At 41.3% G+C, this 23,739-nt stretch overlaps 1 protein-coding gene and 1 long non-coding RNA gene across 3 annotated transcripts in view; one reads left to right on the top strand and one right to left on the bottom strand.

Annotated features, from left to right (window-relative positions):
• Positions 1-23,739, top strand: part of Synpr (synaptoporin) — a 359,507-nt gene that overhangs the window by 325,054 nt on the left and 10,714 nt on the right. The window lies entirely within an intron of this gene.
• LOC121832194 (uncharacterized) overlaps positions 11,786-23,739 on the bottom strand; it is a 38,932-nt gene continuing 26,978 nt past the window's right edge. Inside the window, exons 3-4 of the long non-coding RNA XR_006075727.2 lie at positions 13,220-13,311; positions 11,786-12,067 (exon numbers count right to left, since the gene is read on the bottom strand). This is a non-coding gene — a long non-coding RNA (uncharacterized LOC121832194). The remainder of the gene's footprint in view (positions 12,068-13,219; positions 13,312-23,739) is intronic.

Genomic DNA, 23,739 nt, shown 5'->3' with positions numbered 1-23,739 from the left:
GGCCATTCCAAGCATTTATCAAAAAGACAAAATATCAACCAGATACTTAAAAATATTAAAAAAAATTCAGTCTGCACAAATGTGTTATGTCTACTCAGTTCTCATTCTCAGCATGGGAATAATTCCCTGAACTGAAGTAATTCCATGTTGAAGGTGTGTATTTCTCATATGACATGGTCCCAAACACAAGCCAACAACTTCAACCATACACACAAGCAAAAGAGGTGCTTTGCTGTGGGATGGTCTGTATGTCAAATATGTTGCTCTGATTGGTCAATAAATAAAACACTGATTGGCCAGTGACCAGACAGGAAGTATAGGTGGGACTAACAGGGAGAAAAACTGAAAAAAACAGAAAAGCAGAAAGAGACACTGCCAGCCACCGCCATGACAAACAACATGTAAAGATGCCGGTAAGCCACAAGCCACGTGGCAAGGTATAGATTTATAAAAATAAATTAATTTAAGATATAAAAACTAGATAGCTAGATGCCTGAGCCATTAGGCCAAACAGTTTAAATAATATAAGCAAGCATCTGTGTGTTTATTTTATAAATGAGCTGTCAGACTGCTGGGGCTTGGCGGGACCGGGAGAGAAAACTCTCCAGCTACAGTGCTTACTACAGCAGACAGGACAGGCTCACCAAGTGAGTGCTGTTGTTTTTCAAATACATTTTAAGATCGATCTCACCTCCTGTATGATTCAACTCTTCTCTGTTTCCAACATATTTCAGGCCATTGGCATTGGATTTTTTTTTTTTTTTTATTTTTTTTTTTTATTTAAGATGATCAACAGTCCTTGCCAGGTACCATAATTCACCCTTCACATTACCCAAAAGCCAAATCAAAGTTTTTGATAACATTTGTCTCCATATCACTTCCCTGGAGGTTAGATACTGTTCACCAGGGTGCATGGACTGCATGGAAGTGTTTTCTGGGGAATAAGATCACAATCTCCCACCTACCTTCCAAAACAGGCTCACAGCTCTTTTGTGTGCTCAGAATATCATTCTCTATTTGTCTGGACTTTGGGTGTAGTGAAAAAGATCTTAAAATGGAATGATATTATAAGCACCACCTCACAAGCCATTCCACAGACTGCAAGGTTACCATTTTTCAGCTGATTTCTGTAAATTCATATGAGAACGGGCTCTTCTTTGTGACTGAGAATATATTTCACAGAACTTTTACTTTTTTTAGTAGCCAAATTCTTCCTCTCACCAACAGAATATAATATGGCATATGCGACCTCATTATCACAGATTTTAATATACCACAGGTCAGATGATGTCCCCATAGCATAACTACTTATGTGGAGTCTAATAATGTTCAGTTTGGCTAAGTACACATTATTGGATTTTGTCAGATAATGTTAGTCCTAATAACCTAAATTTTGCCTTCATAGGCCTTTAAGTAGCAAATTAGGGAGAAAAAGCCTGAAAAAATAGCACATATGTATGTCTTCTTTATTTTTATAAAACGTTTTTTTACCTTGTTCATATCATTTGAATGTAACACTGGAAAGGGGTAAGGAGAGTATGCAAATACATTTGATATGATCCTAGTAAGGCATAATCCTAACCAACCCTCGATGGTGGGACCCAGGCTCTGGAGCAGACCACTTGTGTCTTGGTCTTTCTCCTTATTAGCTGAGTGATCTCTTTGTTCTTTTGTATTTTCACCTGCTCCCTGACAACAGTCTTGTCATCCTCTTCTGAGAATTGGATGAGATTATCTCAGGCAAGTACTTACCACAATGCCTGGAGTATAGAAAGTACCAGATGGATGTTAGATGGGAAGAAGCAAGAGGCAGCTTTCTTAAAACTGGACTGGCGAAATGAACAAACCGACCTGAAAGTGAGGCAGAATGACACAGTGGTGCTGGGAGCTCTTTCACAGTGAGCCATCCTAGCCGTGACACAGCCTGGAAAGCTGGCGTGGAAGAAGCTTCCTCACAGGCAGTACTTGCTTCTCAGAGTCTGCGTGTGCACAGTAGCACACACAGAACTTGAAGCATGTTAGATTCCCGTCTGTCAGATCCCTTCTAGACCTCCTGAGTCAGAATGTGTTTTACAGCAGCAAGATGCCTGTCAGCTTTGTGACACATGAAGACCAGAAGTCTTTCTCTAGGAAGTATGCGTGTGCATGCACATGTGAGCATTGAGGCTGAAGGCTAATGTTGGGTGCCCATCCCACACTCCATCTTATCATGGCATCAGCAGCCAGTGAGCAGCAGGGACCCTCCATCACTGCTTCCTCGGGACTGGGGTTACAACTGAGCGCCACCACTCTCAGATTTTCCACATGGGTGCTAGAGTTCTGAACTCAGGTTCTCATGCTTGAGCAGCAAGCATGGTGCTGGCTGATCATCTTTACAGACCTACGAGGACACATTTGGCTTCTGAAAACTTTCAGGCCCACTCTTATCTTCTGGCACACACAGCACAAAAAAATAACACTGGAGATAGGGAAGTCTATATTCCTCAAAACTTCTCACGGCAAGAGAAAAAGAAAACCCAAAACCTATAAATGTGAAGCTGGAATATGAATTGAAAACTGACAAAACAAGCAGAAACAGCCAAATAAAGCATGAGACATAAGTGATGATTCAATTAATATTTATGTCTAGACAGGGAAATTTCCCAAATATTTATTTCACAAGATTGAAATAAGAACCAAAAAGCATATGATCACTTTCTTTGGGAAGTTTGGAGCTGACATCACTGAGACAAGTTTACAAAAACCATCATGGTCATGACCGGGAATGTAGTTTCATTGCCTGGTGTGCATGAAGCCCTGGTCGGCTTGCTGCAACAGCATAAAGCCTAGTTTGGTGGCACAAACCTATAATACCAACACTCAGGTGCTGTGGAACATTGCATTAACTATGGAAAGATGTATCATATTTGTTTCTGTTGCCGAATATTACTTTAACTACATAAAGGTGTGTTACAATTGCTTATGCTACATTTGTTTAATGCTGTAAAAAAGTGTTGCTTTGCCTACCTAAGGCACCTGACTGGTCTAATAAAAAGATGAATGGCCCATAGCTAAGCAGAGGAGAGATATGTGGGGCTGGCTGGCAGAGAAAATAAGTGGGAGGAGGAGAAGAGAAAAGAGAGAACAAGGGAGAAAGAAAAGGAAATGCCAGGAACCAGCCAACCAGACATGGAAGAAGCAGGAAAAGTAGGACACACAGAACAAAAGAAAGGTAAAAAACCCTGAGGCAAAGCATAGATGAAGAAAAACAGGTTAAATTAAGTTATAAGAGCTTATGGGACAAGCATAAGCTAAGGCCAAGTCTCTGTGTCATGATTTGAGAGCTGGTTGGTGGCCTAAAAGAAAGCCTGCTACACTCAGGAGGTAGAGACAGGAGGATCAGAAGTTCAAGGTCATCCTCTAATACATAATAAACTCAAAGCCAGCCTTAGAAATATACCCCTCCAACAATTGAACTTCAAGTTAGCTTGAGCCTCTGTGGGGTTAGTTTTTAGTGTCTACTTGATACAATCTAAAATTATCAAGGAAGAAAGTCTGGATGAATGCTTGTCTCATTCAGGTTGACCTTTGAGCATGTCTGTGGGAAATTATCTTAATTTCATTAGTTGAGATGGGAACATACACCCTGAATATGGGTGGCACCATTTCATAGGCTGGACCCTTGCCTCAGTGGAAAGGAGAGAGTAGGCAGAGCAAAATGATGTATGTATGCATCTCTCTCTGCTCTCCCCTGCAAATGTCCCTTGCTGCTTCAAGTTGCTGCTGCCTTGATTTTCCCACAATGATGGAATGTAACCTAGAATTGTTAATAAACTAAAACCTTCACACACACAGTCTCACTTTGGTTTTGTCGGGGTATTTTAATCGCATATCAAGAAACGAAACTAATGCAGCTTATATGTTTATTATCACACACGTACACACACACACCAGACATGCTACCACATTTTTATGGTTAAACATACAGAGAGAGAGACAGAAACAGACAAAGAGACAGAGATGAACAGAGATAAAGACATATGAAGGGAAAACACTTCATCCACATCTGTTTTTTCTTGTCTGTCTGGCTTTTAGCCTTAGGCACCTACTCAAAATTTTTCCTTCCAGAGACACAAAATTGTAGCTGGAGAGTTTTCTCTCCAGTTCCTACCAAGTTCCAGCAGTCCAACAGCCCACTTATAAAATAAACACACAGACACTTATATTATTTAAACTGTTTGGCCTAATGGCTCAGACTTCTAGCTTTCTAGTTCTTACATCTTAAATTAATCCATTTCTATAAATCTATACCTTGCCTCGTGCCTTACCAGCATCTTCACATGCTGCTTGTCATGGCAACAGCTGTCAGTGTCTCCCTCCACCTTCCTGTTCTCTCAATTCTCCTCTCTGTTAGTCCCGCCTATACTTCCTGCCCGGCCACTGGCCAATCAGTGTTTTATTTATTTACCAATCAGAGCAACGCATTTAACATACAGACCATCCCACAGCATGGTCTGTGAGAATGGTCTTGTGGGAAACAGGAAGCAAGAGCAGAAGGGAGAATTGATGGTGAAAATAGAAGTCACTATCGTTTTTCAGAAGCCTCATCACATGATTTTCACAAGGTGATCCACTCCTTTCAAACCTTCTAAGACAAGTTCTTAATTCTCTATTGTTCCACCGAGGAAATAAATGCCTATAAGATTGAATAAATTACCCAAGGCCACTGTGCCTGAAAATTGGTGTAACTAAGACTCCAGCCCAGGTCTAGCCTCTGCTTCCCATCTCACAGTAATGAGATCTGAAGCAGTAATCATCTTGTTGAGTAATGGCTTCTAATTTGTAATTCCAATGCAATATTTTCCACACTTTGACTTCGCATGATGAGTAGGGAAGGAGAATTCTAAAGTTAGATGGGATTTAAACTGTGGCTGGAGAAACACAAGATAATTTCCTCTTTGGTATTTTTGAAGTTCTTCATTTGAACCATCTGTTGCAGGCTGACAGATGGGTTGATATGTGACAGAATAATGGGTCTTCAATTCTAGAAAGGCATGAGGAATACTTGAAAAATAGCTCTTTTCATGAACCTGTGTGTGAATGCCACTTGCTCATTTGAAAAAAGGAAAAGCTGGTGGGAGGGAAGGGTGAGATGTAATCATAACCATTCTCCTAAACAGAAAGGTCCCATCATTTCCAAAGGCCAAATACAGTAAAATATGCCTATTCTAGAACCATAAAAACTTACCATGTCCAATCACTTCAAGGGATGTGTGGAGGAGGCACACACAGAAATATAATGTAAGCAAAGGTGAAGAAACCTCCATCTCTATATCTCTGCCTTACATTTTCTCTCTGTTCAAGTAGCATGGTTACTAGGGACACGGATACTGTCTGCAGGATTGTGTGACCTGGCACCTATTCAATGTCCAATGGCTCATTCTCCTGACAGAGCATCTTGTCTTCAAATGGCCTTTTGTTTACACAGTCACCTTAGGTTTGTTTACAGTTGTGTACTGTAGTCAAATGAAGTGTAAAGCATATGCATGCACACAAACACACACACACACACACACACACACACACACACACACACATACACACACACACACACACAGATGCCTACAAAAGACCAGTTGAACACCTTAACTTGAGTTGTCAAAGTTAAAGCCATATTTACTTAATTTCAAAAGCATGGGAGTACTTTTAAAAGAATAGCAGAATACAGATCAAAACATGAATCATATCAGCTGAGTTCTTGTCCCGTGTCATTGAGTATGTCCAAATATATCCATATCCTCTGAAAATATATATCTTTACCATCATCATCTTTGCAGCAATTTAAATATCCCAGCCTTCATATTTTATATGCTTATTGCATTTTAATCCATGTAAAAGCCCCCAAGAATACCCCCCTAACCTGTGTCACAGATGTGGACATTGAAGTGCGGCACGGTTGTCCTTGGTTAGGTTGCTTCAGCAGGCCCCTCGGCCACTCTCCTGTACTCCACCTGAGATGCCAGTGCTGCCCAATAAGAAATTAGTGAAATACTTGGAGTATGATTTCAGGGAGCATGTGACAGACTGAGTCTGTCTCAGTAGTTCCTTCCAACTCTATCATTATATAATTTTGGAGGAGGGGGGCGTGTAGTTTTCTGTTTTGTTCTGTTTTTTTGTTTTGTTTTGTTTTGTTTTGTTGTTTTTTGTTTCTTGTTTTTTGTTTTTTTTTTCCAAGAAGAGGCAACAGCAAAAGGACACAGGTCACAGAAAAAGTGACTCACCTGGAGAGGGGACAAGTGAACGGTGATGACCACAGCTTGGGCAGAATTGCTCAGTGTGTCTCATTTATGGTCACTTTCCATAGATCACAGTTGTACATAGATCATAGTGGCACAGCGACTTAAAATATTTAAATAAATGAGGAAATTACTTTGGATTATGAGATTTTAATTATCAATTTCTCTGCTCTCCACCACTGTATGGGTAGATGTGGCATTTTGCTGAAAGTGTGTCTGTATGTGTGGCATCCCATACATGTGGGACTCCCAGAATGTGTGGTAAATTATAAAGAGGTCGCTTTTTTCCATGAAGTGGAAACTGTGCAGACCAGAGAGTACATGAGCCGTGAAGCTCTTCCAGGCTGCCAATATATCTCCTGTATGCTAGGCTCCCTCCAGATGTTTCGTCTATACTGTCTGACATCTGGTATTTTGCAGATATGTTCATAATTCCCAGACGTCTTGTGTAAAGATGGGAGCTGATTACCTAGATGTTAGCATTTTCATCCAGTTGGTTCAATAGCAATGCCCAAAATATTTTGGAAGTATTAAAAACATAAAACTCAAAAGATTGATATGTTTTCAATAAGATTCCCAGATTTCCAGATTCATCCTTGACTAAGGCTTCTAGTGTGATTTCCTCCACCCTCACCAATCAACAAGTTGTTTTTAAGACATTTAAACTGTTTTTAACAGTTGCTTCATTTCTGATCTAGAAACCTTGGCTTTTATGTGAATTTAATGATATTCGTGACATATCAAGAACCAGTTATGTGGAAAGAGTTTAGTTTCCTGGCTATGTTATTGAGTCCCATAAAAATACAATGCGGACTTAAGCTTGCTAACTGCTGCAGTGCCCAGACTCAGGACACAGCATTACTCTTTTGTCAAGATTCAAACTCATAATCGCTGTCTATTGCTTGGCTTCCGAAGACAGAAATGGCTTCAGAATAGATAACTGACAGTCTCAGCAAACATGTGAACTCCTTTCAGTACATACAGCTGATCCCTGAATCTCCTAGCAGTACAGCTCAAGAAACGACCATTGCTGTTACTGACCCAATACCAATATACACCCTTACATAAAGCATTTCTTATTACTCTAGGTCGGGCTTGTCATGGCCCCCACTCTTTTCTCAGTTTGGCAGGAGAAGTCAAAACACTTATTGCTTTCTTTGAAAAACTATGATCCCAGGTGCAATTACACATGCTTCTGGAATACCTGATTCAAGGTCTCTCTTCTTTACCACACTAGTATTGGTACAAGGTCTGTTTTTATTAACAATCTTTACTAATAATCTCAATACATGGTACCTAGTAGATGCTCAATAAACAGTTGTGGAAGAAATTAATAAACTTATCTAATTTATTGACCATTGAATCTCACTACACAAGACCAGTACATTTTTTTTTTTTTTTTTTTTGGGTTTTTCGAGACAGGGTTTCTCTGTGTAGCTTTGCGCCTTTCCTGTAGCTCACTTGGTAGCCCAGGCTGGCCTCGAACTCACAGAGATCCGCCTGGCTCTGCCTCCCGAGTGCTGGGATTAAAGGCGTGCGCCACCAACGCCCGGCCCAGTACATTTTTTTACACTTCAACATATTGTACAGGAGTTTTCCTATGTCGAGAATAACTAAAAGTAAGTATTTATCCACATTTATCCAGGCATTGTGGCACACTATTATAGTCTCAGCAGCAGGAGGACTAAGGCAGGAGAAGCGGACACAAGTTCAAGACCAGCCTGGGCTACGCTGTGAAACCCTGTCTCACAACCAAAACAAAAGAAAGAAACATGAACTTTGAGGAACTGAGACAAAACCCATACTGCATAAATCCCTTTATCCTTGGCAAAAGGGCTATTAAATTTTATGCCATTTTTGCCTCTTTATACATAGGAAATTGAAACTTGGCAGGGTCCCATGGCCAACCAATAAGAGCAGGCTGTTATTCCAGAGCCAGCTAACAATTCATTGTGAATAGCTAATTTCCTAATACTACTGCTGATCTGTACTAAAATGTTGGTGCTGTTTACAATCAAAGGTTAGCCAGGATAAACTGGAAAGCAGATAAGGTCTCAAGGATAATTTACTGTGGATTTACACAGCACTGCAAAAGTGAGTGGAGCTTTCCTGAGTTCCTCAAACAGTTGGAAATATCCCCGTTCTGCACCAAAGTCACGAGACCAGGCGTCCACTAATAAGCTAAAGGGACACATACAGAGAAGGGTTTGGGCTTGGGGTTTTGGGTTTTTGAGACAGAGTTTCTCTGTGTAACCTTAGCTGTCCTGGAACATGGTATGTAGATCAGGCTGGCCTCAAACTCACAGAGATTCACCTGCCTCTGCCTCTTGAGTGCTGGGATTAAAGGTGTGTGCCACCACCACTCAACCAGAAGGTGATTTTTGGGGGGGCTGGGGGCTGAGACAGGGTTTCTCAGTGGAGCTTTGGAGCCTCTCCTGGACCTTGCTCTGTAGACCAGGGTGGCCTTGAACTCACAGAGATCAGCCTGCCCCTGCCTCCCTAGTGCTGGAATTAAAGGCGTGTGCCACCATTGCCTGGCCAGAGAGTGATTTTTTTAAAGTCTTATTTTCACAAGGAATGTTAAAAGCATCAATGAAGAGGTTTCAGTTCTAAAGCTGAACAATGACAAATCAATTGGTGATGCTCTCTGGGAACAGTTTGGGACTAAAAAGTGCTACATGACTATCACAAGCCAATTTAGCTTAAATGCCCGAGATTATGGGGGACATTTCATTCAAACCACCACATGTACATACTGTTGTTGCATAAAGCAACCCAGGCAATGTATAGAATCAAGAATGAGAATACTCCTATTCCATAGGTGTTACGCTTCAACCTACCCCATCCTATAGCAGTCACATAATAGCACTCAGCCTAGAGCGAGAAGACGGAAAATGTTGGACAAGTTAGGGAGAGATGACTCAATGGGTGAGAGTAGTTGTTGAACAAGTGGGAGGAGCTTGACTCTCCAGGCCCCAAGGAAACAGACAGGCGTGGCCATGTGTACCTGAATCTCAGGGGTGTGGGGCGGGGGTGGACAAGATTGCTGATGCCTCAGTGAGAGACCCCGTCTCAAAGGAATAAAGTAGAGAGAGTAATAGCACATGCCACTTGACATCCTCCTCTGGCCTCCATGGCACACACGTGAATGAACACACACACACACACACACACACACACACACACACACAAAACACACACATTGGACAGATGATTGTGAATGTGAAAAATTCAACAATGAACATGAACAAGTCAACCTATTAAGAGTCAAACAGATCTGAGTTTGGTACCTAACTCTGCCATTAGCTAGTTCTTCTAAGTCTTTTTCTCATTTGGAAGACAGAACAGAAGCTGCTCCACAGGCAGGATTGTGTGAGAATGAATGAGACAAAGCACACAAAGGCTTTTCAACTTCAACCCTCAAACACAGTGTGCACCATTAAAGCAGGACTGGGATACGAAGAGTTCCACCTTCCAGAGAGAGATACAGACTGGAGCTCCAAAACCATGGCTGTGATCAAAGCTTAGCAGCCTAATAAATAGTCGTGACCCCTTTGGCAAATCATGTAATCATCCTCAGCCTTGACTTTCCCACTGTGAAGTGTGGTCAAAGGAACAATTTCAAAGCACCATGAGAATTTAAATGAGTAACTCTTGGCTAAGTAGCACACAGAAGAATTGGTCATAAATGATATTTGCATGAATATGACCACTTAATTTTTAAACTAATAAAAGGCCATGTCTTTCATAAAATCACAGCCCTTTAAAAGCAATAGAACACAGACCTTGGAGCCAAACTCTCTGGGTCTAAATCTTTACTGTGCATCTTTCAAAGTTATTTTAAGTAATTCATCCTTATGTAATGGGAGAACACTAGTATCTATCCAGGGGGGTTGCTGGAAGATTGAGTAATCCAATGCACATAAAACATAAATATATGTCCTCTTGGTGCTAGCTGATCTCCTCATCACCATGACTAGACACCCCTCTCATCCACCTTGCTGAAATCGTCTTGACTGGCTCTAACCAACTCCTCACAGTTACTTACCTCTGACACTGAGAACACAGCAGCGGCTGGAGGAAACTGTAACAGATGCTCACTTACGGAAGATTGGTTTGGTCCTCAGCACCCATATACAGCACTGTAAACCCAGTTCTAGGGCATCATCTGCCCTCTTGTGGCTTCCACAGGCACCAGACATGCACACAGTGCACTTGTATATGGGCAAAACACTTATGCACATAAAATGGTTTTAGTTGTTTAAATTTTTCTTTTTAAACTAACAGCAGTAGCATCAATAAAAAATTAATTTTTTTTAACTATGATAGTAACTTTTTTTTCTGTCCCTTTCTATTTCTGTGGACCTCTTTCCTATAAAGAGCTGTGGCTAAGCTCAGCAAAAACCCTACTGGGAGGAAGGGGACACACAGATGACCATGTATGGCCTCCACCATCATTCCTCTCCCGCCCTCCCTTACTCCCCCCCCCACACACACACTCACTGAGGGATAGATGTGGTGCTCTGAGCTTCCAGATATCAGAAAGGAGAGGCATTTGGGATGGATAGGCTTTTTCAAGAATGTGCTTGGCCAGTGAAATAGTTGGTACTCCATAGTCCTTAGCTTTTGAGCTGCAAGGTGATCATCAAATAGTTTAACAGTGTAAGAACCTCTCTCCCAAAGTATAAGGTTAGTGACTACCGTAGATAGCTTTAACTACCAACTTGACTCACCTAGAGTCATCTGAGAAGGGTCTCAACTTATGGATTTCCCAGACCGTATAAGGGTGGTTCTTCATTGTTAATTGATGTAGGAGGGTCCACCCCACTGTGGGCAGCACCATTCGCTAGGCTTGTAGTCCTGGGCTGGCTGCCCAAGAAAACTAACTGAGCATGGACCAACAGGCAAGCCAGCAAGCAGTGGTCATCATTTTTGCTTCAGGTTCTTGCTTGAGTTCCTGCCCTGACTTCCCTGAATCATGGGCTGTGACCTGAAAGTGTAAGCCAAATAAATCCCTTTCTCTATTAAGTTGCTTTTGGTCAGAATGTTTTATCACTGCAACAGAAATCAAATTAGAACAGTGACTCAGATCCAAAGCCCCAGACTGCTGAGAATCCGGCTGTGATTACAAACTTTCTGACTTCATGTTTCTTCTCTCTAATAAAGATTAACAAACTCAATGACTTGACCCTGAAGATTTTTCTTCACAGATTTGGAACAGGAAAGCCCCGTTTCCAAGTCCTAGATTTCTGTGGAGACTCGAGCTCCCTCAGAAGGCTTCAGCCTCATCACCAGGCTTTGTCAATAGATCTTCCAAAGTCTTGGGGATTAATGGAATTTGTCAAAGTACACTTAATGTCAGGAAAGGGAGACTGGCCTCCTATTACAGAAAACTCCACACCTGCTCTCCACTCACTTAATGCACCTCTGCAAACTGGAGCTTGGTTCCCGATTCTGTTAATCCCAAAGATGGGAGGGAAAGACCGTCGGCCCAATCATGACCAAATTAATTATAGCAAGAGTTTTTATTTGTGTACATAAGGTACATCCTCCTAAGGCAGAGTTTGAGAGGTTAGCCTTGGATGAAAGGCTATGAAAAAGACAAGGTTTTCATAGCTCAGAGGTAGGGGGTTTCCAAATGCGGGGTCTGGAAGGCAAAGTACACAGTGTTACAGGAGCAGTATATTAGCCTAACAGGTTAGTCTCCTGAAACGAAGACATGGTTGCACCGTGGGCAAAATAAGGTAGTCATCAGGTAGTCACAACAAGGTCGTCATCGGTGGTCATGTAACCTTTTGAAACAAAAGCGGAGTTACAAGATGATTACAAACAACTTTTTTGAAACAAAAACATGATTGCCACTCCTGGAACAGGCAGTACAGAACCATTTGTAGTTAAGGTGACAGGTGGGGCATAGCCCAATCCTTGAGAAACAGTTTTAATCATAAACAGGAATGAACCTAGAGTGTCTTTACTAGAAGATGGCTTTTAAGCCTAAGATGGAGGCAGGCTGCCTCTTCAATTCATCAAGTAGGAATAATATAACCTGCTCCACTAAGTTGCTGTCAAGATGACATGAAACAAGGATGTGACGGGTGCTGGATGGAGGGGGGGCTCTCCTTCTATTCCCCCTCTTCTTTCTCTTTCTCTCCCCCCAATGCTGCTCCCTTTTTCTCCTCTACTTTTCCTTCCTCTTCTCCCTCACTGCTTTTTCGTCTTCCTGTCCCCATCTCTACTTCTTCCACTCCATTTCCTCCCTCTCCTTGTCCACCTGTCCCCACTCTCCTCCCTCTTGCTTTCTTTTCTCTGTCCTCCCCACCTCTTCCTTTCCTCCTTTCTTCTAATCCCCCTTCTCTTTGTGCCCCGCCCCCATCTTCCTCCTTATTTCAACATACTCTCCTGCTCAGTAAACAAAGTACATAGTCATTCTTTCCATTTCAATGATGCTTGCCCTGTCCCCAGCCCAGGCTAAATGCAGTCCCTCTGGGCAGCACTGGCCTGGGAGCCTGTCTCCTTGCTTACGCTGCCCGCACAGAACCCATTCTGTAAGTTAGTCACACTGTCAGGGACTCGAAACAAGAGAAGGCATTACTCTTTTCACTGTGGAAACTCCATTTGTTAACTGTGTATCTAAGCTGAGCTCACCGCAGGATAGCACTAGCCATATGTGGCTGAGTATTTGAAAGATGGTTAATATGAATTAAGGTGCACTGTGGGTATAAAATGCCCACACCAGTGTAGACAGTTTCCAACAACTTAGTCCAGTGCATCGTGAGGGTGGCTCCACGGGTAAAGGGACTGACTGCAAAGCCAGATGACCTGAGGTCCGTTCTTGATGGCTGAAGGACAAAACCACCTCCCTCAAGCCATACTCTGACCGACACGTGTGTTATGACATGTGCTCTCTCTCTCCATCTCTCGCTCCGGTACCGATCCCCTCTGACCTCCCGTGTCAGCGGGGTGATCGAAATCCGTCATCTCTGAGGACTTCCCGCCTCCTGGCTTCAATCTGCGTTTGGCCACAGGGGAGCCTCAACTGGAAACAGGAGAATGGAAAAAAAAATGGTGTGAAATATTTGACCTATGTCTCCTTTTGTAAGGTAGCTTTCAACACAGCTTATGCCTGAAGCCAGAAAAAAACAAAAGACTTCCAAGCTAACGTGTTCTTCCTCTGGCACGGGTACCAGTCTTCCAGTCACTCAGTTACAGGAAGTCGCACTTCAGCTTAGTTACCCCTCCGTGCACTCGCTCTCGGCTGGAAAGCTGTTTGTTACTTTATATAAATGGAATCCTTGCCAGTGCTGAAGGGACAGGTGTGCCAGTGTGAACGCTGTGTGTGAAAGCCACTGCTATCACCACTCAATGTCGCGATCTCATGCCGTGTTTGCTTTGTCTAATAGAATGTGTTCTTTATTTACAGTGAAGTGTAATTTATCTCTGAACATTATTACTTGATAAATTATCATAAAGCATATCCATAAAGATAAAATTTTACAATATTGGGACTATACTATACATTCATTCACTCATGCATTCACTCTCTCAGTCAATAAATCTTAGCAGTGTTTTTCTGCCCAAGACCCAAGAAGGAGAAAGGCAGACAAAGCTCACACCCTTGAGTTGAAATCTTATTTGGAAAAATGGGGGAGTGAGGGTGGCGAATGAATATATTTTCAAATCTTGAAAAGTGCTTCGGAAATAAAAGTCAAGGCATAGTGTAGATGAATTTCTAAACAGTCTTATTAAATAAAAAAACACAGAGTCAAATACAGGGGTTGTAAGCCATAGAGATCAGGGCAATAGCCTCCAACTAACCTTAGCTCACCACGATGCTGTAGCTTCCCAAGACAGCCTCTTCCTGTCTAACCTGTGCCTTTATTGCCTTCCTCTTCTGCCTTTGATTGGCTCTAAGCCCAACCACATCACTTCCTCATCACTGCCCATCTATACAGACCTCCAGGTCTCTATAGATACTGGGATTAAAGGTGTGTATCACCACGCTTGGCCATGTCTTTGACCACACAGAGACTCTACCTGCCACGTGATTAGATTAAGGGCGTGTGCTACCACTGCCAGACTTCTGCTTATGGCTGGCTATGACCTCTGATCTCCAGGCAAACTTTATTTATTAACATACAAATAAAATATCACATTTCAGCACAAACAAAATATCACCGCAGTATAGAGATAAGGGGTGCATTTAGCGGAGGTAACTGTTAGTGAGGCCATGTTGAGGTGGTAAGTAAACCATGAGCCTGGGAGGGATAAGGAAGAGACTGTACAGGGGAGTGCTAAAGAGAAAGGCCCTCCTGAAAGAGGGCCCTGGCCCATGTGCCCAGGTTTCTATCCTCCTGCTTCTGATTCAGTTTACGAGAAACATCTCCTCTTACACCTATTTATTCTTTTGAAAATGATCCCTGTCCAGTGCCTTGTGCATCAGAGAGAAAACACTGCCCACAAAATGTGTAGATTTTAATTGGGGTAAACAACTGAATCAAGGAAATATACACCAGGTCTTAGAAGGGAAATTGAGAAGATGAGAAAATTGAAAGTGGAGAAAATGAATAGAACTAGCTTGGGAAATGCTGTCCATATGTGTTTAGAAATGCTGCACCTGAGAACACTGGAGTTTCAGCTGGGATTTTTAAGGGCAAAAGGAAGAAAACCCCATGGTTCTAAGCAATGGGACTGCCCCAGTGAAATTTCTGAGTTGTGTGTTCTGGGTGGGTTAGAGTAACACTTAGAAAGGCTGTGCATTGCATGGAGACGTGGAAGGATAGGTCAGGAATACAATTCACATCAGAAGAGCAACCAGCTCAGGTTCCTTAGGTCCCTCTGTGTGGTCTTTTGTGTTTGTTCTCAGTGAAGGGCTATTGCTGGCAGATTTGAGCAGAGAATGTATGCTCAGCATTGGACTCCCACTAAGAATAATTATTCTACCCACCATGCTGGGAGTAGACACACATCATAAATAATATTGTACAGCAATTATTTTAAATGGTTGAGCATTGTTTTCCTCGCCATAAGACCCAGAGCTAGTTTCCAGGTTCGGGGAAGTACTGCAGTAGCACCTTGCTCAAAATCTCTGTTGTTCCACTTGCATAGAGATGTGTCAACCAAGGTAGGTGCATAGCCACGACAGCTCACTTCATAGCTGTGTGCTGTTTGTCACTGTTGTTTTACTGGTGATTATTGAAGTTTCCATTCCCTGCTCAGTCACCTCTTTCCTGGCATAGTGATAAACATTGTTTACAGTAACTCATTAATCCTCCAACTATCCCATGAGAAGATGCTCTTATTTCTACCTACAGCGGTAACAGAGGCCATAGGGAGTGTAGCAAATTGCCTGTAAACATGAAAGTATAAGGTTAAGGATTCAAATCTGGATCTGTCCAGTGCCAAAACTGAGCTTTTAACTTACACAGGAGATAAATCATGCAGTGCCTCCTGGACAGTGTACTCATAGAAGACAAAATGTCAGATCGGGTCCCAGAAGCACCATATTTAGTCCAGTGACACATCCTTGAATTCAGTCAGGAAGTTAATTCTTCCACAGAAAAGCACTCCACTAACTTAAATTAAGCAGAATCTCAAATCTTTAGAAAAATGTTTCAATATATCCTTTTTACATTTATTTATATATTGTGTGTGTGCATGTGGTGTGTGTGTGTGTATATATGTGTGTGTGCGTGTATATCTGTGCATATGTGTGTGTGTGTGTGTGTGTGTGTGTGTGTGTGTGTGTGTATACACCCTACAGTGCACCCATGAAAGCCAAAGAACAGCTTACTACAGTCAGCTCTCTCCTTCCACCATGTGGGGTCTGGGGGTCAAACTTAGGTCATCAGTGTTGGTAGAAGATGCCTTTCTTTACTGAGTCATCTCACTGACCCTTGAGAATCTTTTTAATACATTTGCTTTAAGTAGAAAGCTCTTCTTAAAGTAGACGTTAGAAGCATCATAGTGCAGTCAAGTACTCAGATCCTGGAGACAGGTGGACAAGCTTAGGATCCTCTGTCAATTAACTCAGGCTTCAGGCAATTTGTTTAACATCCTGGCACATTAGTTTCCTCAATTACAAAAATGAAAACAGGATTAACATGTGTTTCACACTGCCTTTTTTTTTAAAAAATCAGGATTGAGTTAATCCAAATGAATCTGAAATAATACTTAGTGCATAATAAGTACTCAGTAAATATTAGTTTGACATAATTTTCTCCATTATCCAATTAAAAGGTCTCACAGAAGCCTATAGTTATATATTTATTAATTCTTTGAGAATTTTATAAAACTTGAGTTATAGAACAAGAAGTCAAATGGGTACTGACCTATATGCTTTACCCCACTGACTAGATTTCATGGATACTATGCACAGTACTGGAGGAGAAAAGTAGCTATTACCCAGTAATGAATCCTTCAAACTACAACAATGACTGGCCTGGCAAGACATGACCACTGGTGCATTAGCAGCATGGATGTCATGGGAGGGACCAAACACTTCTTGATTGGATTTAAAACCTGCTGCACAAGATGAAATCTATACCATTATTGAGCAAGAACCTATGGCTAGACAGATCATAGACCTTAAGAGAAAATTTGCTACTGTTATTATGCTAAATGGACAGAATCCTATTCTTTTTCCCATACCCTACCGGTGTTTTAACAAGTCTGTCTCTAATTATAATGAATATAAATAATGAAAAGCACTGTGCTGCACTTGGAGTTATATGATAACTATGGGCCCTAATAAATATATAACAGTGAAGGGCACAGCCCTACATGTTTTTGTATCCAATAAGAGCTTCCTCAAGACTTTTGCACATTACCCAAACCATACTATTTGAATACATGAATGGAATCAGACACCTCATATTCATTTCTTGGAATATGTAACATCATTAAAATGCCAATTTTTCCCCAACTAATCTTTGGATTAAAAACATTTCCAACTATGTAGGTGGCATAATGGCCCTCCAAAGATGCCCCATCCTCATCCTTGGAACTTGTAGCTATATCATATGGCATGGCAAGAGGAGATTAACATTGCAGATAGAACTAAGATTGCTGAGAGAGCTTTAAAATAGTGAGACCCTGAATGATTTGGGTAAGCCCAGTGTAACCACGAGGCCTGGAAAGGGAAAAGGGAGGCAGAGAAGTCATTGTCAGAGTGATGTAATGTTGGGAAAAAGTCTGACCACTGCTGCTTGAACAAAGAAGACCATGAGCAGTGGAAATGGGTAGCCTTAATCAACAGGGAGAAGTAAGATCGTGGATTCTCCCTAGAGCCTACCAAAAGGCCTGCAGCCTTTCCAAAGCTGTTCCTTTACTTTTGCGGCCCTTATTTTAGACTTATTGATCTATAAATACATAAATGTAAATCCATACTGCCTGAAAAATGAAGAGTGAACTAAGGTGCCAGATTGGACATGGACAGAAAGACTGGACACACTCAGTTCATACCCACTAGCTAGGTGTGAATTGTATTACTAATGCTAAAGCCGCTGTAGATGTTGTATTTGTATGCTTGCACTTTACACCTCCACAGTTTTCCAGAAAGGACTTCAGACAGCTCATAAGCATACATACAACTCCAGATGAAAATGATTAGATATGAGAAGGACAGAAGGAAGAAGTGCCGGTGTAGAAAACAGGAACAGGGAGTACCCCAGGCCCTAGAAGCCCTGTGAATGGATCACATTTTGACGCTAAGTATTGTTGAGCTAACATTGTAGCCAGTGAGCAACAGCCACTGGATCCAAAGAATAGCTGTTCCAAAGATTTAGCCAATCTTATTTGTGAGACTTCTCCAAAAGGTCACACCTAACAAACTTTAGATAAATATAGTATCACTTAGAGTATAATGTCTTCCCCAGTGCGGGCCATGAAAAGCCAGCAGGTATACCTGAGTGCAGGGCAATTCAAGCAAAATATACCATGCTCCAAGGGAGAAAAGAAAGAGCAACTATTTCTGTGGGGCATTTACCCACCACCCCCACAGCTTCCCAGAGTTTTCTTGAGTGCGAGCAGCAGGAAATATTAGATAGAAGGATTTATAGCGGAGAATGTTGCGGAGATAAACAGATAGAAAATAAAGGATAGCCTCGAGAGGGCCTGGAACCTATTCCAACGGGCCCGGACTGTCTCTGGTCCAGGGTTTTTATAGAGACGCCAAGGGGTGGAGCAAAAGACCTCCTCCCCCAGCACAGCCAAGTGCAGACCATCTCAGACACCTGCACTCAGGCCCGTGGTCCTGATCATCCTCTATTTGGACCTGCTGGGTAAAGCCACGAGGAACCCCAGAACGGGCTCCCACAGGTCCCCCCTTCTTAATATATAAAAAAATAACTATTAATGGCTTACAGCAATCTCCATAGCTGTTACACCTCCCAGTATGGGAGTAGAGGATGATATAGATGGCATTTCTCTTTTGAATTAGGTCCAAGGTGACCACAGCAGACTTAGCTGCCTCAAGCCCTTTCTAAACCAAAACTCTTAAGGCGACTACAAACTTAAAGAATCCCTTAGCTTCATCATCACCATTAACAGGTTAACATAAATATTGCTATACATAGTCACAATTCTCTCAATCTTACAACTCAAAGCAAACTCTTAACAGAACCATTAGAATTAGCATATATGGTGCTATATATAGTTAACAATTTTCTCCGTCTTACAACTTTAACTCACTCATTTGAATTTTCTTGTTAACAGAACATAGGAAAAACTTCGATGTATTCACATCAAACTTAAACATTTTCTTAACTCCACAAAACCAGGGTGCATTAATATCAATAGGTTTCTGCGAACATAATTCAATCTCATAACTCCTCCTTTTCTTTATAATTTTTAAACAAAAACTCAAACCTAGTTAGAGGAACCCAAACTTATATGTTTAAACAGTTTCATTTGTGACACAAAACCAGTTCCATAAGTAATTCCATTTTTACATAAACAGTTCCACAAAACAATTCATAAATCACCAGTTAATAAAGCATATATGCACACACAAAACTGCATCTTGATTCTAAGTAGAAATACATTTCTTCATTTAAACAGTTCCATTTTTAACCCAATTCCAGAAAACTGTTCCTAGGTCAAAATTGTCCCATTGCAATGAAATCTCTATTGTTCATTTCATTTAAGTACCAAAATTCAAATGATAAATATTGGTACTAGTCTTCCAAATTTGAAGAAATCCATAACCAAAATGTTTTTGTAATTTTATCTCATTTTAAGTTCAAAAAGTTTAAATAAGAAATAAATTCTGGTATCAGGCTTTTACTTCCAAATATGAAGAGACGTTTTACAACCAAAACTTTTTGCAGTTAATTTTTGTTCAAACAAGCGTCTCTGCAACTTTTGTTCTCACGGACAGACCTTTTTAGTTATAGTAATATTTTAAACCGCACCGTTTTTGCTGTTAGCTCAGGTTTTTCTGTGCTGCGTTGATATTCCACAGATCTCAGCTGCGGATGCCTTGTGCTGGTTCTGGCGTCCGCCATTCTTAGCTTCTTAGCAGCTTCTGGAGCTTTTGAAACCATTCAGACTGCCTACCTTGCAGTCTACTAGGACACTAGCTTCTGTGTCTCAGGTGTTTTCACCATATACATTAATAGACTCACACTTAACATTTACACGTTTTCACAAACTCACATATAACTTTTTTTTGCCTTGCAAAGCATTTAGACTCATATTCAACATTTACACGTTTTTACAAACTCACATACAACATATTAACATCTACTTATTTATACTTTAAGGAAACTATAGAACTACTTTAGCAAATATATTTCTTATTAATTCTTATATACTTATATTCATTCCATCTTATTTCTTAAACTTACATTTACAACTAGCATCTTACAAGCTTATTACTACATGTCTTAAGACTACCTTAGATACTTCTTGCAAGCTTATATTCTTAAAGGAACTCTATAGATCTATTTTACAAACTTATATAGGCTACCATTAGCATATATCTAACTTAGCAAACACCTAAAGATTTCTTAACACAGATCTAACAAGACAGAATTTCTACAAACTCACATATCTTATTTTCATTTTTCTACTTCTTACTCTTAATTATTATCACTATCTTTATTATAAAGATTCTCTTAACTAGACAGGAAGTGTGTACATCATTTCTAAAGTTTACAGTTTATAGTTAGCTTTGTTATAAAGCACTGGGATTTAGTGAGTGTTATTATAGAGTTGTGATACTTGTTGTTAGGGGATTGTAACATTCTCGGGACGAAGCCACACTCTAAAGTTGCCAGTTCTCTCAGCCGTTCCAGACCGGCAGAGATGCACTGTCAGCGGTAGATAGTTTTTAACTAGAGGCTGTCCCTTCACCCAAATTCATAATAGTTCCCCTAAATGCCTCAATTCAGACAAACGTTTCTATCACAGCAGTATTTTTGGTTCGTTCTACCGAAAAACTTCACACTGAGGGTGAAATTACCACATTTAGCTTCTGTAAAGCTCTTCACCAATACTGCACAGCTATTAGGTGATATAAGGTATTTTTCTAAAGGAGCTAGTAAAGCCAAAAGCGGCTCAGCTCTTTCCTTACTGTTTGCATTAAACCAGTGACAAAACCTCAGAAGCACTAATCGAGCCACTTTCATTCTGGTTCCTTTATAGGAACCTCATTGGAGCTGACCTTCCTTAGTTCCATTCTCCTTACCAAACTCTCCGGTAACCACTGAGCTTCATTCTCCTCTTGTGAAAAAACAAACATGTCCTCGACCCCATATTAACACAGGATGGGGACCCTTCCATAATCCCGAGCAAGGATCTTTCCATTTCACTTTGAGTTTCAGGATTTAGTATTTTCACTTCATTAGCTTTAACTCCTGATGTTATTAGCAGCGGTGATATTTAGCATTGATTTCTTATAAGGAACTTTCAGGTAAAGCAACTCTTTTGTAAGACAGCTAGATTTTGTGAAGTTTGTTTCCCATCTATAAAGCAGTCATTTCTTTTTGAATGCCTGTTTCCTTGTCTCCTTATTAGATTTGCAAAGGAATTGCTCATTGCAGGCAGTTTGTTCAAAAGACAATGAACTTTTTTAACTTCAACATAAGTTTCTTCATATCTAAGACAACGTTCAGTGTATAAACTGCTTTTCTCTTGCTTTAAGGATTTTAAAGTGGCTTGTTTGCTCTTAAAGGTAGCTTTTTGTCATCCAACTACCATAAAAACTTTTCACAGCTATTAGGGTAAATAAGGCATTTTACCAATGGAGCCCCAAACCGCGAAGCACCTAGTTCCGTATCCTTTCAATTTTTCATTGGAACTGACACTTAAACCCTTAGACGATTTTCCTCCTTATTCTTTTAAAAGTTGTATTTTAAGTTTACCATGAACGTATTTTCGAGCTGACAAAAGTGTTTCAGGGCAATGTCGCCATCTTTAGCAGAAAAACTACCTTTCCCAGAATGCATTTCCCTTATATCAGTCCATAATAATATCAGTCCCACATCAGTCCCTTATATCAGTCCCTTATATCATTTCCGATAGTTCTTTTTGGGTCTGAGAGTCAACTGGTTCTCTTTTACCAGACTTGCTTACAAATTCTTGCCCGGGAGATTTGAACAAAGTTTTTTGTTTTTGTAACGGGAGATTTGAACAAGCATTTTACATTTTCAGCTATGGCACATTGGGAGGTTTCTATTCTCCTCAGCTGGCTTTAACAGGTGTCTCTCCTTCATCAGACACTGGCCCCCGAATCAGAACCACACCTGCCTCGTTAGCCGGCATTGAGGCTGGCATTTCTGATAGCAACTTTGCTCGGGGCTTGTGTTTGCTTTAGCCAGTCAGTGAAAAACAAGATCATTTACAACAGCTTTTCCATAGCTCTTTCAGAGAGAATTTCTCCCACTGATCTCATTTCGCTTGCTCCTTCCTCAGATGCAGAGCTTCAGCTATCTGCGGCTCTGTACCTCTGCTAGCTGCCTTTGGAGGTAGGGGCTTTCTTTCTCCCCCTAAATCTGCCTCAGATTCTAGCAGCTTTTTCAGGTCATATTTTCTGGGGAGGATTATGTCCCTTCTCTGTTTCTTCAGAGTCTTTTTCCCAGACAGTTCCCAGTTTGGTCTCAATTTATCCCCTCTACCCCAGAAACAGTTTCCGACACTACAGCGGCGACTTTCCCTGCTACTGAAGGTAGGGGTTTTTTGTCCGTTTCTGTTTTCGGGGTCTGTGTGGTTTGCATACAGACTGAAAATCTAATAAGGGAGGTTTTTGCCATCTCTAAACTCCCATTAGGACAGGTGTTTTGCCTCATCAGGCCTTCACCTGGCCCAGTCCCCCAGTGGGTTGTATTTGCTTGTCTGGGTGCTCAAGGACAGAGCTTATGCCAGAGGCAATCACCCCTCAGGGCTACACTCCCTCATCTCATCGGGAGTCAGTTGAAACAAAGCTTCTCTCAAAGAGATGCTTTCTCTGACAGAAAAGAAAGCTTTACTCCTGGATAGTTCTGTTCTGCCCTGGCTGGGCTCTTTCCCCAGACAGCGTTCTGACTCGGCAGCACGACTGCTTCAGACACAGTTCAGCTTTACTGTTTTCCCAGAAAGCTCCTTAACTCTGATAGGAAAGCTTTTTCTCAGATTTCTTTTTGCAGTTGTGGACCTATCAACCGGGACTTGTAGGAAAGCAGATAACTGTGCCATTCCCACCGGCTTTAGCTTTGTTCATTAGCAATCTTCCCCTGGGTGCTGCACCTTCCTGCCTCAGCTCTGTGCTCCAGGAAGTTTGCAACTGCAGGAATCCTAGTATCCCCGAAATGCACTCCAACTCAGAGACGCTGGCCAGTCGCCTCTGGGTTTTTGCTCAGAAGCGAGGATACAATGCTAACAGTTTCAGGGAATCTTTGCATAGGACGATTAGGAGCACCTTTTCATTCTGAAATGCTCACTCAAAACCTTTGCTGCCTCAGCTCAGCTGTAACTGTGAAGCTTGACTATTTTGCTTTTCTCAGGTAAAGTTTCCTGCCCTTTTGGGCTCTCTGTAGCTTTTTACCCACACTCTCCCAAGCATTTCCCTCAGGGTACTCTGACCCACTGTCTTTTACTAGCTTGAAGAGACAGATCTTAGAAGGGGTTTTTAGAAACTTGTCCTTGCCTCCTGCATTGCAGGGATGATTTTTAAAGCTTGAGAGAGAACTTAGAGGTTTTGCTCTCTTAAGAGGTTTGTTGTTTTCCCTTAGAGCTAATCACAGGTGGTCCCCATACTAATATCTTCAGGTGATTCTAATTTTTGTCCTTCTGAGGGAGAAAGTTCTGAAAGGCTTTAGTTTCTAAGTTTCTTAAGAGATAGATTAAGGCTTTTTAAGAGTTTTTTCCCCCAAATTTTCCAAGAAAAGCTTTAGCGTTTAAGAGAAAGATTTTTCCCCCCAGGAGAAAGACCAACTTTTTCCAAAACTTCCCAACTTTAAACTTTGACTTCTTACACCCCCATTTTTGC

The sequence above is a fragment of the Peromyscus maniculatus genome, chromosome 9 (assembly GCF_049852395.1).
Source record: "Peromyscus maniculatus bairdii isolate BWxNUB_F1_BW_parent chromosome 9, HU_Pman_BW_mat_3.1, whole genome shotgun sequence".
Taxonomy (NCBI): domain Eukaryota; kingdom Metazoa; phylum Chordata; class Mammalia; order Rodentia; family Cricetidae; genus Peromyscus; species Peromyscus maniculatus.
Note: the sequence above shows the minus strand (reverse complement) of the source record. Positions and strands in the feature narration are given on the sequence as shown.